An 18,208-nucleotide genomic window follows, 5' to 3' on the forward strand; every position below is an offset into this window, starting at 1 on the left:
GCTCAGTTGACAGAGTGTTTGCCTGCCTTGCACAGAATCCTGGATTCAGCTGTGTACACCTGGTATACACCAGTACTTTTTAGTGGCATAAGCCTGTACTTTTAGCACTAGGAACATGGAGGCAAGAGAATCAGAAGTTCAAGGTCACCCTTGGCTCCACAATACGTTTGAGGCCAGTTTGGACTATGAGACCCTGATCCAAAAATAAAATAAAAGCCATCATCTCTATAATTGATGTATGTACTTCTACTGATTGATATCTCTTTAATATGCCTCATTTTCTGCTTGTTTGTATGTCCTTCAATTTTATATTGAATTCCAGGCATGACAATTTTTACATTGTATGTTGTAACTGCAGGCTTTTTCACCTGCACCTCAATTCCTTAATAATGACTCAGATGCTTATTATTTATTGATAAATGCCTAGGCATTAAGCTAGACTTTCCCCCTGACTAGCTCATAACTCTATTAGCCAGTTTATAGTATTCTATGTCTGCCATGAGGCCGGTTACCTCTCCTCAGTTTTATATTCCCAAATCTCCCGTGTGCCTGACTATTGCCCAGAGCTCCTCTCTCTCTCTCTCTGTCAGCTGTCCCACCTTCTAATTCTTCCTCAACTTATTGGTCATCAGATTTGTATTGACAGGTGATGCTTCCACATAGTATCCAAGAGATTATTCCTACAGAATGCATGTTTGTCTTCTCTTTCTCCCTCTCTTCTCTTCCATCATTCCTCCTGTCTTCTTTTCTTGGTGCTGAGGAGCCAATCATGATCCTCATCTAAGCTAAGCACTTGCTCTGCCATGGAGCCACACTGCCAGCTTTCTTAATTTTGGTGACTGTTGACACTTATTTACAAGACATCTAAGGACTTTTTGGATGAATTTGAATCTTTCAAGATACTTTTTATAGCTTGGTAAGGGATAATTGTGAAGAATTGTAACACTAATTCAGGCTCATAGCTCATCTTTGGCCTTGCATGAATCTCTGCTGAATACCCAAGGAAACAGACAATGGCTGTCAACTTCCACATTGCAGTGATGCTAGTCTGTCCCAGCCTTATGTGGCAATGGAGTGCCACAGATGGTACTTCCTCAGTCACTTTTACTGGTCTTGCTCCCCTGTTTTTACTGAAAATAGATTCATTTCTCATATAATATATCCTAACTATAGTTTCTCCTCTCTTTACTCCTCCCAGTTCCTCCCCACCTCCACTCCCTCTTTCTCTCATTAGAGAATAACAGGCTTCAAAGAAATAACAACAAAATAAAATAAAATAAAACAAAAACCACTACATCAAAGCTAGATAAGGCAGGCTAACAGAAGAAAAAGGGCCCAAAAGAAGGCACAAGAATCAGAGAGCCACTTGTTGACATACTTAGGAGCCCCATAAAAATACTAAGCTGAAAATTATATTCTCTGAGTACCTGTTTGTCTTATTTATGTTTTTATTGTTGCAGCAAAACACCATGACCAAAAAGCAAGTTGGGGAGGAAAGGGTTTATTCCGATCAAGTTTTACCCTATGCAGGTACAGTTCACTGGGCACCAACAAAGTGAGAAGTCACTCTTGGTGATGGCTAGAGCATCTCTCTATTCTCTTTCCATTCCACTTACCAGTGCTTTATACTTAAGGTACCACAGCTTTACCAGAATCTTGTCTCTGCCATTCTGTTTTTGCTTTGCCTAACTCTCTCCTCATGACAGCTCCCCCTCACCCCCTAATGCCTTCAGATGTGAGGCTAGAGGACTCATGGGTCTTGCCTCCATTTCTTTCTCTCTTTTGTCATTTCTGTACCTCTTGTCCAATACATGAAAACACTTTTTCTTTCCATTTTCCAAAGTTCCCCACTGTTTGTGTTTTTTCATCTTACTGTGTGCAGAAGAATTGAATATTAGTTATTCTCTAATGGCAAAAATATCCTACCTATCTTTTAGGATATTCTCCATGATATTTCTATAGAGGATGGGAACAGTGTCTGTCTGAGCCCCTCTAAGAAGTGCAGCGGTATTTGAAAGCATTACTTCTTGGAGTTGATGGTTACAGCTCAGAAAGCCATGTGTCAATAAAATGACATGCAAGAGAGAGGTGGCCTTGTACTTCAAAGGTCATTCACCAACACCAGCTGGGCTCTTTTGGTTTTTTGTTTTGTTTTCTTGCTTTATTTACTCATAAAGTTTCTGTTTTCTTTTCCATCCAATGAAGCCAGATTCGGGGTTAGTTGAGAAGCCGGATTTTGCCACATGGAAATTCGTTCTGTTTGTTTGAGAGTCACAGATTGAAGACAATCATTGTGCTTGGGGAGAGAGGGAGAAAGAAAGAGAGGGAGAATGGAGTGGCTATCATCATTGGCTCAAGGACCTTGCCTCCATTCCAATTAGGCCAAATGCCCAGAGTGTGGTGAACCTTATTGCTATGTGAGACAAACAGGATGTTAGCCATTATTTCTTAACCCAATTGATGAAATTTAATTAGTGTCTTAAAACTATTTCTGTATTGTTAATACTTCCATTCTATTTACACATCCCATTTCACAATATTTCCCAATAAAAGTCTAAAGTTTTGCATATAGTGAGACAAGCTTTGTAATTATGAAATTCATGATTGGCATTTTAATTTTTTTGAGTTGGATATTTCTATAAATACTTTGTTATCAGAATGCAACAAGCAAGCACAGGTTGGGGGTGAGGGAGATATGAATCATCAAATTTAAAGATAAGGTATCCAGAGGAGATGAAGTGTTGTGTGTAAACTGGTTAAATATACTTCAGCATTACAGGACAAGAGACTGGTTTGAAGTCCATGAACACAGATTTAAGGAGCTGATGGGAACATTGTAATGAGAATGGGTAATAGTGAGCACTGGACACTACCACAGACCAAGAGAAAGACTTTTGTAGAAGTGAGATGCTGACCCCAATGAAGTAGGCAGAAATTACTTAGGCGAAGAGTCATACAACATAATGTGGCATAGCTGAGCATGGGAAAGCTGTGAAGATGCTAAATAGGGGCACTCAAGCAAAAAATGGCATGGAGGGGGCCCAGAATCAGTGTTTCATTTGAACCGTAAAGTGAAAGTGTGAGACCACAGTGCCTGGGAATGGGGTTCAAGCACTATGGAGTTTTCATGCCATGCTAACAAGATTACACTTCATCTACAGTGGAGAGTCATCAAAGCATTCTAAGGGATTGAGTCCCATAAAAGGATCTATATTTTACACCGAGTGGAATGTGGAGTTAATTTAGATAACAACGACTATAACAATCCAAAAACTACTATAGGAAGTAAATGAAGCAGTGATGGTAGCTGCCCCTCAGCAATGCACAGGGTGTGTTGGGGGAGGGAGGTCATTGATGGAGAACACAGCACAGATGGTCCAGCATCAAGAAACTGAAAGGTGTGCCCTTCCTTCATCCTCTTGACAAGAAGAGCAAAGAGATGTGAAAAGCTATGTGCATTGGTCAGCTGAGAAAGATTCATTTTGTGGTTTAGGTTTTGTTTGTTTGTTTGTTTCTCTTGGTTGGCTGGTTGGTTGGCTGTTTGGTTTGGTTTGGCTTGGTTTGGTTTTCTAATCTGACTAGTCTGCATGGGAGTGCATGCATTGCTAAGAGATAGGCAGGTTAACGGTAGTGGTCTCAGTACAGATCAATGGCTTAGAAAACACAGCTATAATGCAATTGTAAATGCTATTCTATTGTGTAGTTGGAGGTTGGGAAATACGATGTTCTGGTACATCAGCTATAAGGCTGGGATACTTTCCTCTAGTAGCACTTGGACATGACTGTCCAAGTACAAAAAGGAAGGTTACTAATGGAAGTGTGGTTGGGGTTTGTGCTGGTCAACATGAGAGAATGGGGTTTCAGAGTTTCTCTGAGCACCGGTCAAAAGTTTCAAGTTGGGTTAAACCAACATTTTCTTCATACCAAAAGGGGGCAGGAATCTATTTAAAGATAAAAAGCTTGTCTGTATCCATCTTATCGTTGAATGGGATGGTACCGATGAGAGCTCCTCCTGAGAGAAACGAGGTGCAATGTTATTTCAATCATTATTTCTTGGAGTTGATTCTAAAAACTCCCCAAACCATGTCTCACTAAATTGATTTGCAAGAGAAATGTGAGAAAATGTGTTTTGTTCAACAGGGAGAGGACAGGGCATACAAGTCAGGAAGACAAAGGGGAAAAAAAGAAATGGCAAAAGTCTAACACTGCTTCAGAGTCCTCTTCATTATCATCCCTAAAAGTGTGAGGACAGAGTGTGAGGACAGGGTTCGGGAGACCCAGGGGGTGGGGGTGGGGGTGGGGGCGGGGGTGGGGGTGGGTTGACAGGGGGGGAGGTGCCTCAGTGGGTAACAAAGATTGCAGTGTAAGCATAACGTGAGTTCAGATGCTTAGCTTAGTACTCACATAAAACATAAGGCTTGGCTTCATACATCCAGTATTGGAGGGTAGGCAATGAGACAGGAGGACCACGGAAGATGGGGGAGGACTGCTAGCCAGCCTACCTGAAAAAGCAGCAAGCTCCAGGGTCAATGAGAGGCCCTATCTGCAAGGGACAAGCGAAAGAATAACAGAATAGGACACCCAACTTCCTCCTCTGTTTTCCTTGGGTAGTTATGTGAGCACTGGCACCTGCGCATGGGTGCGCACAGCCTCATGAATATTTTGGGACCATTGATTAATTCATGTAAATAGACAAACTCAGATACAGATCAGGGCAAAGTGTAAACCTGCAGGAGACAGACTCAATGAAGACGGGGTCGATCGATCACATGGTTCTGAGCCTGCAGGCCCAGACAACGATGCTTCTCATAATGTTTACCTCAAAATTAGGATGATACCTTGACACACCTCCCCCTGCAGCTTCCCAATGACACAATCCAAAGACCCCTCTCTGGGTCTCCTGATCTCCTTACACAGACCTTATACCCTTAGGAAGCAGTCACTAGGAGACACCGGTGTTTTGTTTTGTTTTGTTTTGTTTTTGAGTCACCCTTCTCAAGGGTATCTGTTACCTTTTCTAAGAGAGACTGAAGAGAAAGACTGACTGGATCCCTGACCTTTTATGGCTTCTAGATAAACAACTTGAAGCACAACTCAGTAACTGTCATTTTCATATAACAGGAGCATGACATTTTCAAACATCAGAGCACTGTGATCGTATATGAACATTTCCTGAGAGAGACTGTATGACCAGAAATATATGTTCATTCTGAACCACGACAGACTGCTGGGACTGAGACGGAAAAGAAAGCCACCCTCAAAACAACCCTCTGCCCACAGATGCAATCATCTGCCCATACAGGTACATGCTGGCTCTCAGGCCTCTGTTGGTGGGTCCAGGATGGTGTCTAGAAAAGGCTCATCAAGTTTGTTACTATCAAACCTGGCTGCTGGCCTAAGCAGTAATTAAGTTAAATGTATACTTAAGATATTAATTAGCAAAGCAGGGCCACCATGTATTTCCATTTTAAGGAAACATCCCAAACTGACTAGAGGAGAAATATGTTGGGTGTGGTTTAGAGTCCTTTGGATCTGGAAACTATCAGAGGCTACAGAGAGAAGCTATGCTTTTGTGAGTAATTATGTCTTTAAGACTTACCCCTTGTACCTGTAGATACTGCTAGCAGCATGCTTAGTGGCATTGAGTGGAAAAAGAGGAGGTTAACTGAATACCCAGCCACTGTGTGCTTCAGTTTTATGACTCTGATCAAGCACCCAACATAAACAAACAGTGGAGGAAACATTTGTGCTGATGCATGATCGCTTGGTTCTGTTGCTTTGGGACAACGGAAAGGCAAAATAGAAGGTGAAGGAATGTGTAGTGATACAAAGATGTTTGACTTGTGATGGCTAGAAAGGAGAGGAGAAAGACAGGATCCTGGTCCTCCTATCCCATGAAGGACATGCCCCCAATGACCTCACTCCTTCCATGAAGCTCTGCCTCCCGAGAGTTCAACTGCCTCCCAATAGGGGCACCCTGGAGACCAAGCATCCAAAGCATGGACCTTTAAACGATGCTCTAGATCGAAAGTCTAACAGTCAAGTAGGCCAAAGAATAAAAATGCCCTAATTCATCTGACAAAGATAAAAGGCAGAAAATAGTTCATAATTTCAGCTTGATCATTTAAGACTTAAGCAACTTAAACTCATATAGCTAACAAACAACATATTAATGAATACAAATCATTCCTTACGGGAATGATTTAATGGATAGATAATAATTATCCATAAATTAATCATAATTAGTATATCAATTGTATTTAAATCTCCTACTTGTAAAGTACTTGAAGTTGCTAGAAGTACTTACAAACAGTTTATATTCTGCATTATTCTAAACATGCTGGTTAGAAGTAAATTGTACTAACTGTAAGCAAAGAATTATGTGGCAAAAATATATAAATTTTATTCAAGTCCAGTTCTGCCTCAAATAATAACATAACAAAAAATTCTAACTTATTATAAAATCTGAGTGTTGTGGAATTGTAAAGGTGACATTATTTTAACTTCTAATTTTCTTAAATGTGTGTTGTGATTTAAATGTGAAATGTGTATTATCTCCTCTTCTCTCGATGTGATAAAATCACCTGATAGAAGCCACTTCAGAGGAAAGGGTCTAATTTGACTCACAGTTCCTCGGGGGAATGGGAAGGCACAACAGGCGGTAGAGAAAGTATGGCCCAAGAGCGGCTTGTCACAGAAGCAGGACGTTGGTTAGTCACATTGTACCCATAATCAAATGACAGAGTGAGCCAGAAGTGGAACTCAGCTATAAAACTTCAATAACCCATGTCTTCCAGTGAGGCTCTACTTCCTGAAGGCAGCACCATCTTTCCATTCCAAACACATAGGGTCTACTGAAATCATATCAGGAAAACAGACACACACCTGCCTGGGCAGCCCGAAGATACTCAGGTACCTGCCTGTAACAGAATACACGGTAGAGAGAGGGAAGAGAAAATGAATCAGAGAGGCTTGTACACTGTGAGGAAAGGCAAAACTTGGTGGTGGTGATGAGGAACAGTCAGAACTGAAGACCTGAGTTAAAGGCTCTCTTCTGGTCTCCATGGGCTCCTGCACATAACTACACATACTGTCATACATATACACACACACATATACACATCATTAAAATCTAGAAAGGGGGTACTCAGGGGAGAAGAAAACTCATAGTTCATATATGGGTGCGAGTGGAAATAAAGTACACGTGATTGGCTGATTTCAGAAAAGGGTTGTGTGAGGGGGGACAGGGATTAGCAGAAAGCAGTTGGGGAGAGAAGGAGAAGGGAGAGGGGAGGGGGGACTAATAAGGACAAAGCATAGGTCAAAACACCCTGATAAAACCTGTTACTTTGTAACCAATTGAGAGTTACAATTGTTTTGAGACTGGGTCTCACTATGAAGCCCTGGTGATGCAGGAACTTAGTATGTAAATCAGGCTCAATGAGACCAACCTCAGTACTGGGAATAAAGGCATGCAGTGCCTACCATACCTGATTTTTAAAAGTACTCAGTGTCTCCTTTTGTTCCCCAACACCTCTTTATCACAGCCACACTCCTACTACTACCAGCACCGCAACCTGAAAAGACAGACGGGCCAGGGAGCAGTGAGGAACAGGAGCAATGAACAAACACCACCCCTCAGATTGAGAGGATGTAGTAATTCCTTTAGAAAAATAGGAATGCCTGGCATTGATGATGTCAGACATACAGCTCTAGAACTTTGCCTTGGGGACTAATATGATAGCAGTGAGGGCAAAGCCGGGAAAACATTTTGAGAGACATTACATAACTTATTTTATAATTTGTAGTATCTAATTCCAATTAGTGCCAAGAAAGGATACTAATTTTAACCTTTTTAAATAAATAATAACAAGATTTTATGAATCTGGATAATTAAATACAAATAAATAGAGCTGAAAATCTAAATAAAATGTTTATAGTTTATGATGATCAGGTAGCACCTGACAGAAATAGCTGATTAGCATAAGGAAAAGAGAGTAGGGGAAAGGGTGAGAAGGGAGATGTAGGAAGGCTGAACATAGAGGATGAGAAAGGGAGACAGGAAAATAAGGAGGGAGGAGGAGGAGGAGGAGGAGGAGGAAGAAGAAGAAGAAGAAGAAGAAGAAGAAGAAGAAGAAGAAGGAGGAGGAGGAGGAGGAGGAGGAGGAGGAGGAGGAGGAGGAGGAGGAGAAGGAGAAGGAGAAAGAGGAGGAGGAGGAGGAGGAAGAGGAGGAGGGAGAAGAAGAAACATGCTCCTCAAAGTACCAGTATCAGTGGGCTTTAGTAAATGCCAGAGTTAGGGTGTGGTAATCCAGGCAGGAAGTATCCTCCATGCCTCAGATCCCAGGTGCTCATCAATCTGTGCTGGCTTCATTCTTTGGATCCTTCTAAAGAAGTATCTGCCTCTCCCCAGACATGTTAGAAATGGCAGTCAGTCACTTCTGCGTTAGGAGGTCACCTTTCCAATCCCCTCAGAGAACCAGAGTCTGTTCCTCCCCGTGAATTTGTAGGGCTAGAGACTTGGACAGACAAGCTTTTAGAATGTTGCTTATTCCTGATCTAATCAACCATGGTCAAGAGGAGTCTGCTCGTGAAGTACAAGTGGTACTCTCTATGTGAAGATGGTTTGGGAACTGGGAAAGAGAGACAGCAGAGGGAGGGCATTTGTTTATGGATAGCACACGAGTGGTCACATCATAATACTTCATAATACAGTCTAAAGTAGAGGTCACCAAGTCCAAGCATTGCCCGGTGCAGGGATGCCTCCTGTCCTCAATGGCAGACACACTCAGCCCCTGCTTGCCCACTATGCTAACAGAGAGCTGATTAAAGTGGGAGGCAATTTGTTCCAGTGTGGGGCAGCTTTATTGTTAGAAAGTTGGTTGCTCTGCACAGCTGAAATGTGCCTGTCTATAACTTTAATCCACTCTGCTTTGTAGAAGAAAAACATATAATACACCCAATTCCTCCTGTATATGACAGCTCCTTATTTATTTGAAGAGAACTGGTCTTTTCTTCTCTGATGACCTCACCAATTCCTCCAAACCTTCTCTGGATGTTATAGATGGCTCATCCTTCATTATTTTTTAGTCAGTAGTTTGCTATCAATTTTCTACAAACGTATTCTGACTGCCAGTGTATAAAGTTCTGGAAGAACCCCCTTGGCTCACATCAGATCCGGTGCTCAGACAACATGCGATCCAGCAGTGCTACTAACCCTCCGTGCTTCCAAAGGCTTAGGGAACGTTTACTGTTCACCAGATGTCTTAAATTACAGAAGGGGGGGGGGCAGAAACCAAACAATAAATGTTACATAATACACTATAATATTAACACGTGCTTTGAGAAATTAATGCGACAAACGGCAGTACATTGGTTGGATAGTTATTAGTTAGCCAATCAGATCTTAGCAGGTTGAAAGGTCCTCCTTCAGCATCTGTTAAAAACAGAAACTGAAACTGCAGGACTTATTACTGCTCAAAGAATAGATTCTGAATATCTCTGGCCTTTCTCAGAAACATGGCAAACTCTAAACTACCCCCAAAGAATATAAATTTGCTATCTAGTTGGATGCTTTCTGGTCATGGACACCTTTCCCCACCCCCAAAAACAAAACAAGCAAAAAAACAAAGCAATGACAACAACAAAACCGATAAATGATCTGAAACAGAAACTGTTCAATTAGTCTCCTCCCTGAAGAGTTAATTCTAAGGGTCCTGTCATTCACCTGGGCAGGGAAACAGTTTCAGGAAAACTCTAAGTTCCAGAGACTTTAGGTAAGCTTAAAGCCTACCCTAAAAATATAGGTTGATGCAATGGTCTCTTGGGCCATTGCCCGCTCTCATGCCCCACTTCACTAAAAATAGACTCTTATCTTTTACTCTGTGTCTCCTCTGAATTCTTTTGATAGAGACAGACATAAGGAGGACAATGGAGTTGTATGAAGGCCAGAGTGGGATCCTGATAAGATGGTCTGGGTATCCCTCTGAGAATTGGGGGTTTGAATAAGGACAGAGAAATGAAGGCATTATCTGTCAGGGAGGCAAATGTTTGAGAGAGAGGAGAACAACAGCTTAGCTAAGACCCTAAAAGGAGACAGGATCTTGCATACCAACCACAGCAGGAATAGTTGAGGAGGCTGACGCTTCTGGTGAGGAATGAATAGACAAGAGAATTGCAAGGAATGAGGTCAGAGAGCGGACAAGAGAACAGCTCCTACTAGCTTATAAACCTCTGTCCACTCAGAGCAGAGAACTGAAATGGCCGTATGTTCTAAAACGATGTCCTCTTGTCTTAGGGAGAAGAGGTTGCTGAGGTGCAAGACAGTTTTCTGTCTTCCTGTAGGCTTTATTTTTAGGTAAGCTTCTTTTGTGGTCTGTGTGGTGACTGGTGTCCATCAGAACTCCATGCTCCTAATGAATACATTTGTACCATCATCAAATGGAAATTGCAGGGTTATTGATCTATCTCTGAGGCAATCTCGGATTGAGCATAGACTGGCTTTGGATCTTACCAGAAACTATGACCACAGCTAGGAAACATGGCTTTGACGGGCTTTTATCCCTGAGCTGTAAAAGAAGGTCAAATGCACCCAAATTGCATGGCTATTCCACATGGGAAGGACGGAATGAAAGTCCAACCATAACACCTTCTACAGTCATAGTATGGACATCAATACTAATTGCTTTCATAATGCTTATTTTAATTCAGCACAAACGATCAGCAAAACCTGAATAGAGACCAATGGGACTTTGTTGCTTTTAGTTGAGTGCATTAATTTCATTAACAAGATCGAAGATTTTAATTGCTTTAGGTCAGTGTCTTCATGGTTGCTTTATGGATATTGTAATGGTCGTGTATCTGATGTATGTAGAGCACTTAACACAGCAGTTTTTTTAAATTAAATATATTGCATGTGTGTGTGTGTCTGCACATGTGTGTGTGTGTGTCTGCACATGTGTGGATGTCTATAGTATAGCACATGGGCGGTTGTAGAGAACAGTTTTAAGGAGTCAGTCACCTCCCTCCATCCTTTAGGTGCAGGAGATGAACCTTGGGTCAACAGATATGATGTCTTAAATGAAAATTGCTCCCCACAGGTTCCTGTATCCGTGTACTTGGTCTCTGGTGACACTGCTTGAGAGGTTAAGGAACTTTTAGCTTTGATGGAGGAGGTAGATTACTAGGAGTGGGTTTGGAACTTTGTAGTCTTAGCTCACTTCCAGGTCACTTTTCTACCTTGTGCTGGCAGCTGAAGATGTGATCTCTCGGCTTCCTGTTCCAAATGCCTGTTGCTGTGCCTCCCACACCATTATGAATGCCCCTTCTGGAACTGGAAGGTGAAAGAAACTCGCCTATAAGTTGCTTTTGGTCATGGTATTTTATCACAGCAACAGAAAAGTTATACATTACACTTGTTAGCAATCACTTTTTTCAACTTTGCTATCTTGCTGCCCTAGTATTTTATGTTGTTTTCCTTTTACCTATATTTATTTATTTGGGGGATATGTCACAGCATACTAGACATCAGAGGACAGCTATAGGAACCTGTTCTCTTCTTCTATGATATTTGTCTGGGGAATTGAGTACGCAAAGTGACTTTTGCAGTATAAGTCACATGCCACTTGAAAATTTGCTCAATAAGAACAAAATGACATTTCCCTTTCTTTTTTACTAAATTTATTTGATTATTCCCTTTATAACCTAATGTCAGTCCTTCATCTCTTCCCAGCATGCCACCATGCAAGCCCTTCTGTCATCCCTCTTCCCCTTCTCTTTTGAGAGGCAGAAGCATCCTCTGTATGTCAACCTCCCACACCCCCACCTTCACCCATATCAAGTCACTGTGGGACTGGGCACATCCTCTCCCACTGAGGCCAGAAAAGGCTGTCCATTTAGGGGTTCAGGATCCACAGGCAGGCAGGCAGGCAGGCAGGCAGGCAGGCGACAGGCTCAGGAACAGCCTCTGTTCCAGTTGTTGGGGAACCCATGGTAAGACCAAACAGCTCATCTGTGCAGGGGACCTAGGTCCAGCCCATGCTCACTTTTTGGTTGGTGATTCAGCTTCTGGAAGGCTCCAGGGTCCAGGTTTGTGGACTCTGTTGGTCTTCCTGTGGAGTTCTTGTCCTCCATCTTTCTCTCAATTCTTCTGTAAGACTCTCTGAGCTCCATCTAATGTTTGGGTGTGAGTCTCACCATCTCTTTTCATTGGCTGCTGGGTGGAGTGTCACAGAGGACAGTTATGCTTGGTCTCTGGCATGTCCTAGAGATTGTCCTTCCCCAGCCAACCTCCCTTCTCTCTCCCCTGTTCTCCTTACATATGGTCTCCCCTGCCCCTCCCCACACCCCTCCCCATTCACTCTCATCCAGTTCCCTTCTTCCATCGTTCTCAGATATCTATTTTGTTTCTTCTTCTGATAAAGATTCAAACATCCTCCCTCATGCCCTCCTTGTTATTTGGCTTCTTTGGGTCTGTTGATCATAGTATGGTTATACTGCTCTTTACAGGTAATATCCACTTAAAGGTGAGTACAAACCATGCATGTTCTTTTGGGTCTGGCCTACCTTACTCAGGATGATATTTTCTAGTTTCATCCATTTGCTTTCAAAATCCATAATGACCTTGTTTAATGGCTGAGTAGTATTCCATGGTGTAAATATACCGCATTTTTGGTATCCATTCTTCAGTTAAGAGACTTCTAGGCTGCTTCCAGTTTCTAGCTGTTATAAATAAAGCTGCTATGAACATAACTGAGCTAGTGTCTTTATGGGATGGTGGAGCATCTTTTGGGTCTATGCCTAGGAGTGGTACAGCTGAGTCTGAGGTAGAACTATTCTCACTCTTCTGAGGAACCACCAAATTGATTCCAGAGTTGTTGTACAAGTTTGCACTCCCACGGGCAGTGGAGGAGTGCTCTCCTTGTTCCACAACCTCACCAGCATCTGCTGTCCTTTGAGTTGAAAGCTCGACAGAGTAAGAGAATTTGGAGAGGCTGGCTACTTCCATTTGCAATGTGGTTTCCTGTTTATGGTAATATTTGTTATTTAGTCTATGAAAATTTCATGCGTGTATGCAGCGTATTTTGATCATATCCATCCACCACTACCTCCTTCCAGCTCCCACTACTGTGGGTGCCCATCTTGCATCGCTCCCAGCCTCCTGTCTTTCCTTTTTGTTGTTACTAATAACCTTTTTTAGTGCAGTTAATGATGCCTAGGTGAACATGGAGGTGGGGCATCCACTGGTACATTGGCAACCTGCCCGTGGCCATGTCTCTAAAGGAGAGTGACTCTTACTCTGTCAGCAGCCATCAACTTTCAATAGCTTCTCATTTCAAGGGTGGGATCTTGAGGCTCCTCTGCCAAGCCATGCTGGGGTTCTGACTGTCTTTACCCACTCCATGTCTTCTGCAGGTAATCACAGCCGCTGTGAGGTGATATGTATAGTGGCCTTGCTCACATGTAGAAGTCTGCATTGCACAGCTTTCCTCCTCATTCACCAGCTTTTATGTTCTTTCTATCGTCTCTCTTGTGATGCTTTCTAAACCTTGGAGGATGGGAGGTTAACATAGATGATTTAGCCATAGCTGCCCACTCTCTCTTACTTATCTATGCACGTCGGCCAGGTGTGAGACTCTATATCAACTGCTACCCACGACAAAAGGAAGCCTCTCTGAGCCAAGCTGAGAGCAACACAAATCTGTGAGTCTAAACCTAAATATTTAAAAGGCAGTTTGAAAGCATGGCCAGTTAGCAAAACGATCAATAGCAAGTTCCTCTGCAGGTTCCTTGACCTCTCCAGTCATGTTTCACCATGTTTACAGTTTGGGGCATGGCGTTCCTCTCATAGAAGAGGCCTTTTATTCAGTACTTGGTTACCACCACAACATTCATGCCACGATTGCATCGACAGGATCAGTGCTGGGTGAAACCATTAATGTCTCCCCCACACACACACCCACACCCTGCAGAAGCCAGAGTCACAAAAAACGACACAGGCTATTGTCATTGCTCTTGGTTGCCCACCATAACTAGGGAATAAAACCCTATTGCTGAGAGCACCATTCACTGTGGATGCAGGATATAAAGCAAGCAAGCTCAACAGACTAGGAAACTCCTCCTGCTGGCTACCTTACATAGTGATGAAAACTGATTCTTTTTTTTGTTGTTGTTGTAAAGTTATACAAGAATTTAGTGTAAAAGCCTTACTCTTTCCTACTACGGGCCATTTAATTTAACAATTTAAATTATTCCATGATTTTTGTTTGCAACTCGCTTGACCTTAGCTTCCATTTGTGTGGGTGTATGCACAAAGCCACATATATTACGATATGGATTTTATATTTTATTTTGTGGCTTATAGTAAAATGATGTTGTTTCCTTTGTATTTAACCCCCCCACCATCCCTCTTTTACTTTTCCATGTGTGTACTTCACCCTTAGTTTGAGTAATCTGTATGTGTTATCATTCTGAAAGACTCAGATCCAATCAAAGGTATTGTATGCTCCTCCAGGAATAATCTTTATTATGTGCCCAATACAGGAAGGACAGCCATCTCTGCTGAACGTCCCTTCAGTAATCATGCAGACAAGCATTCCTGACAGCGGAATACAAAGGAGGCAATGGCGCACTAAAGCCACACTTTGCTCCCTACAACCCAGTCCTTCCTCTTTCAATATAAAGCTTATTTTCTATCAAAGTAAGAAATTCGCATAGCTTTGAAAGCAAACAGGTCTGGATGATCTGTTAGGAAATAAGTGGAACCCAAACTACACCCTTCCTCATCTCCAGGTTCCATGACCCATGTGGAAATGATTTTTTCAAAATGTTCACACTTCTCTGACTCTCCTAGTCCTCACCCTGGCTAACATGCTCACCCACCATTTTCTCGAGTACAGATTGTACACAAACTACCTATTGACTTTCCACTTTGGAAAATGCAAAATTTAACCCTAGTGTACTGGAGTGCACATGTGTGCATACATACACACATACACATACAGACATTTCTCTACTATTCTCTACAAAATTGTTCCACAATCTTAAGTTTGAGTATACTATAATGATATTTCATTAAATTTTTAGTTATTCTGGATTTAAAAAAATCTGGTGTGGAAAAGATGGCTCAGCCGTTAGAGGATGATATCCTCTGAGCCTGATGACTGGAGTTGATCTCCAAATCCACACTGTAGAAGGAGAGAACTAACTCTTGCAAGTCGCCCTCTGACCTCCACACATGTGCTGTGGTGAAAGTTCCCATACTTAGACACATACAGTACAGGATAAACAAATACATCCTAAACGTTTCCAAATCCCATATACTTTTGCTTCTCTGCCTAAGCTGGCCAAGAACCGTAAGTCTCAGTCCGACAGATGCATAGGTGTCTCTGTGATTATTCTGAAGACCCTTTCCTGCAGCTTTTGCTCTCTGGCTCCACAGGTCCATAGGGCCAGGTTCATAGATAGCACCAGGGGCTTCTCTCACCCACATCCTGGCTCACATATGGAGTCTCAGGTTCTCAGGATCTGTATTCCCTTCTTTCTTGAGTACTGAAAGACACATCATCACAAGAGAGCTAAGAAGTGTGTATGGAAGAGTTTTATTTGTCTATTTTGTTTTGTTTTGTTTTAGCTGTAAGGCATCTAGAGGAATCACTTTTTTAAGATTTTTATTTAACATTACATCTATGTGTGTGTGTGTGGAGGGGGGCAGAATTGGCAGGCAAATGCAGGTGCCCTCAGAGGCCAGAGGGGTCAGATTCCCTGAAGCTGGACTTGCATACAGCTGTGAGCCATTGAACACGGGTACTGGGAATGAAACCCAACTTGTCTGAAGGAAGAAGTGGTACAGGCTGTGCTGTTAACTGCTGAGCCATCTCTACAGTCCCCGAAGCAACTTCATTCTGTCTTTGTGTGTCAGTGACAGCATGGAAGAGATTCTTCTATTCTCAGTACTCAGTGTTGTGCTTGTCTCTCGTGGGGGCTCAAAACAAAGCATCCTAGCACAGTATTCCTGGGGCTTTGTTAAGTGAGGATGATGTTATCTGTGCTCATTTATTTTGTATAAACTTTTAATATCCTATTCAAGTGCTTTGCTCATTTTCCTATTTGATCGTTGTTTTTATATGCTTACCTTTAGATTGCATTTTTATTTATTTACTCTGTGTATGTGGTGTGTGTGTGTGTGTGTTTGTGTGTGTGTGTGTGTGTGTGTGTGTGTACACTCCATGGCCTTCTGACAACTTATATGAGTGGGCCAGCTGGATCCCATGAATTCTGACTTTGATGGCAAACACCTTTCTTTACCTGCTGAGCACTCTCTTGTTGGCCTTTGACAATTACTTAATTACAACAGCAATTGCTAATCTTTCTCCAAGGTCTTAAGTCCCATGTAGGGCAATTTGGTACCATCTTTCAGAATTAAAAACACTTTACTTAGTTCTTTTATTTAGAGCAGTCATCTAGCAGATGTACTCAAGTGTGGAGTGACTTAGAAACAATGAAATTAGTTGCAAAATTGTTCACAAAATTAACATAAAGGCCACCTAAGGATTTGTCAGTATATCTAGTTAAATAAAGTATGATTTTTTTTTCTTGGTGGAATACATAGCTATGCAGCAAGAACAAGACAATTCTAAACTCTATATTGTGTATTTTTCATCTCTTAGATCTCAAAGATACATAATTGTACCGGCTAGTTTTGTGTCAACTTGACACAGGCTGGAGTTATCACAGAGAAAGGAGTTTCAGTGGGGGAAAAATGCCTCCACTAGATCCAGCTGCAAGGCATTTTCTCAATTAGTGATCAAGGGCGGAGGTCCCCTTGTGGGTGGGACCATCTCTGGGCTGGTAGTCTTAGTTCTATAAGAGAGCAGGCTGAGCAAGCCAGTGGAAGCAAGCCAGTAAAGAACATCCCTTCATGGCTTCTGCATCAGCTCCTGCTTCCTGATCTGCTTGAATTCCAGTCCTGACTTCTTTCAGTGATGAACAGCAATGGGGAATGTGTAAGCTGAATAAACCCTTTCCTCCCCAACTTGCCTTTTGGTCATGATGTTTGTACAGGAATAGAAACCCCGACTAAGACAATAGTTTTAAGTTACAAGATAATACTGACTACATAATGATCATCACCTTTGAGTAAAACAAACACATGAATATTTTTGTCCTAGTTTAGATTCCAATTGCTGTGACAAAATAATAACAGAAACAACTAACAGAGAAGAAGGGTTTATTCCTCTTACAATTCTAGGTGACACTTTGAGTCATTGTTCTGTTGCTGTGAAGAGATACCTTGACCAAGACAACTTATATAAAAGGAAGCATTTAATTGTTGTTTACAGTTTCAAGAGGATGAGCCCACAGCTATCATGATAGGGAGTGTAGAAGCATGCAGGCAGACATGACTCTTTAGGGGTAGCTGAGACCTTGTATCTGACCTGCAAGCAAGAGGCCAAGAGTAAGACAGGGCCCCAGAGCCTACCTGCAGTAACACACCTCTTCTAACAAGGCCACACCTCCTAATCTTTCCCATCATTTCTGCCATTTGAGGAACAAGTATTCAAATATATGAGCCTTCTGGGGTCTGTCCTCATTCAAACCACTGCACAGTCCATCATTGGTGGGATGTCACGTGAACAGGGATGTGAAGCAGCTAGTTCATCCACGGTCCGAGCGGAGGGAGAGTGAAAACATTTGTGTTCACTGCTCAGTATGCTCTACTTCTTACAGTCCAGGGCCCAACCCCAGGCAATGCTCTCACCCACAGTGGGGTGCACCTTCCCACTCAGTTACTGTGATGGAACTAATCCCCCACAAACATGCTTGCAGGGCAACTTGAGGTAGACAGTCCCTCACTGAGACTGTCCTTCTAGATGGTCCTCACTGTGTCCAGTTGACAGTTAAATCAACCATCACAATGTCAATACCGGTATTAGAACCTATCAAAAATGTATGTAGTAAAATGGAAAGATGGGCAGCGAAGGAATCTGGATGGCGGGCCGGATCCTAAAATATATGCTCTTTCTTCTTCTAGTAGAATTTGCTGGTACATAGTTCACATGTCCTTAAGTAATAAGCATCATGTTTCAGTTGAGTTTAAGTATATTTGGGAAATTGTCAAACCCTTTCCACATGGCAGTTAAAGTACATTTGAGAAATCATAAGACCCTTACTATATGGCAGTTAGGAATAACTTTCTTCATGATATAAA

Source organism: Mus caroli, unplaced genomic scaffold, assembly GCF_978045245.1.
Source record: "Mus caroli unplaced genomic scaffold, Mus_caroli_1 scaffold_3, whole genome shotgun sequence".
In the NCBI taxonomy this organism is placed as follows: Eukaryota; Metazoa; Chordata; class Mammalia; order Rodentia; family Muridae; genus Mus; species Mus caroli.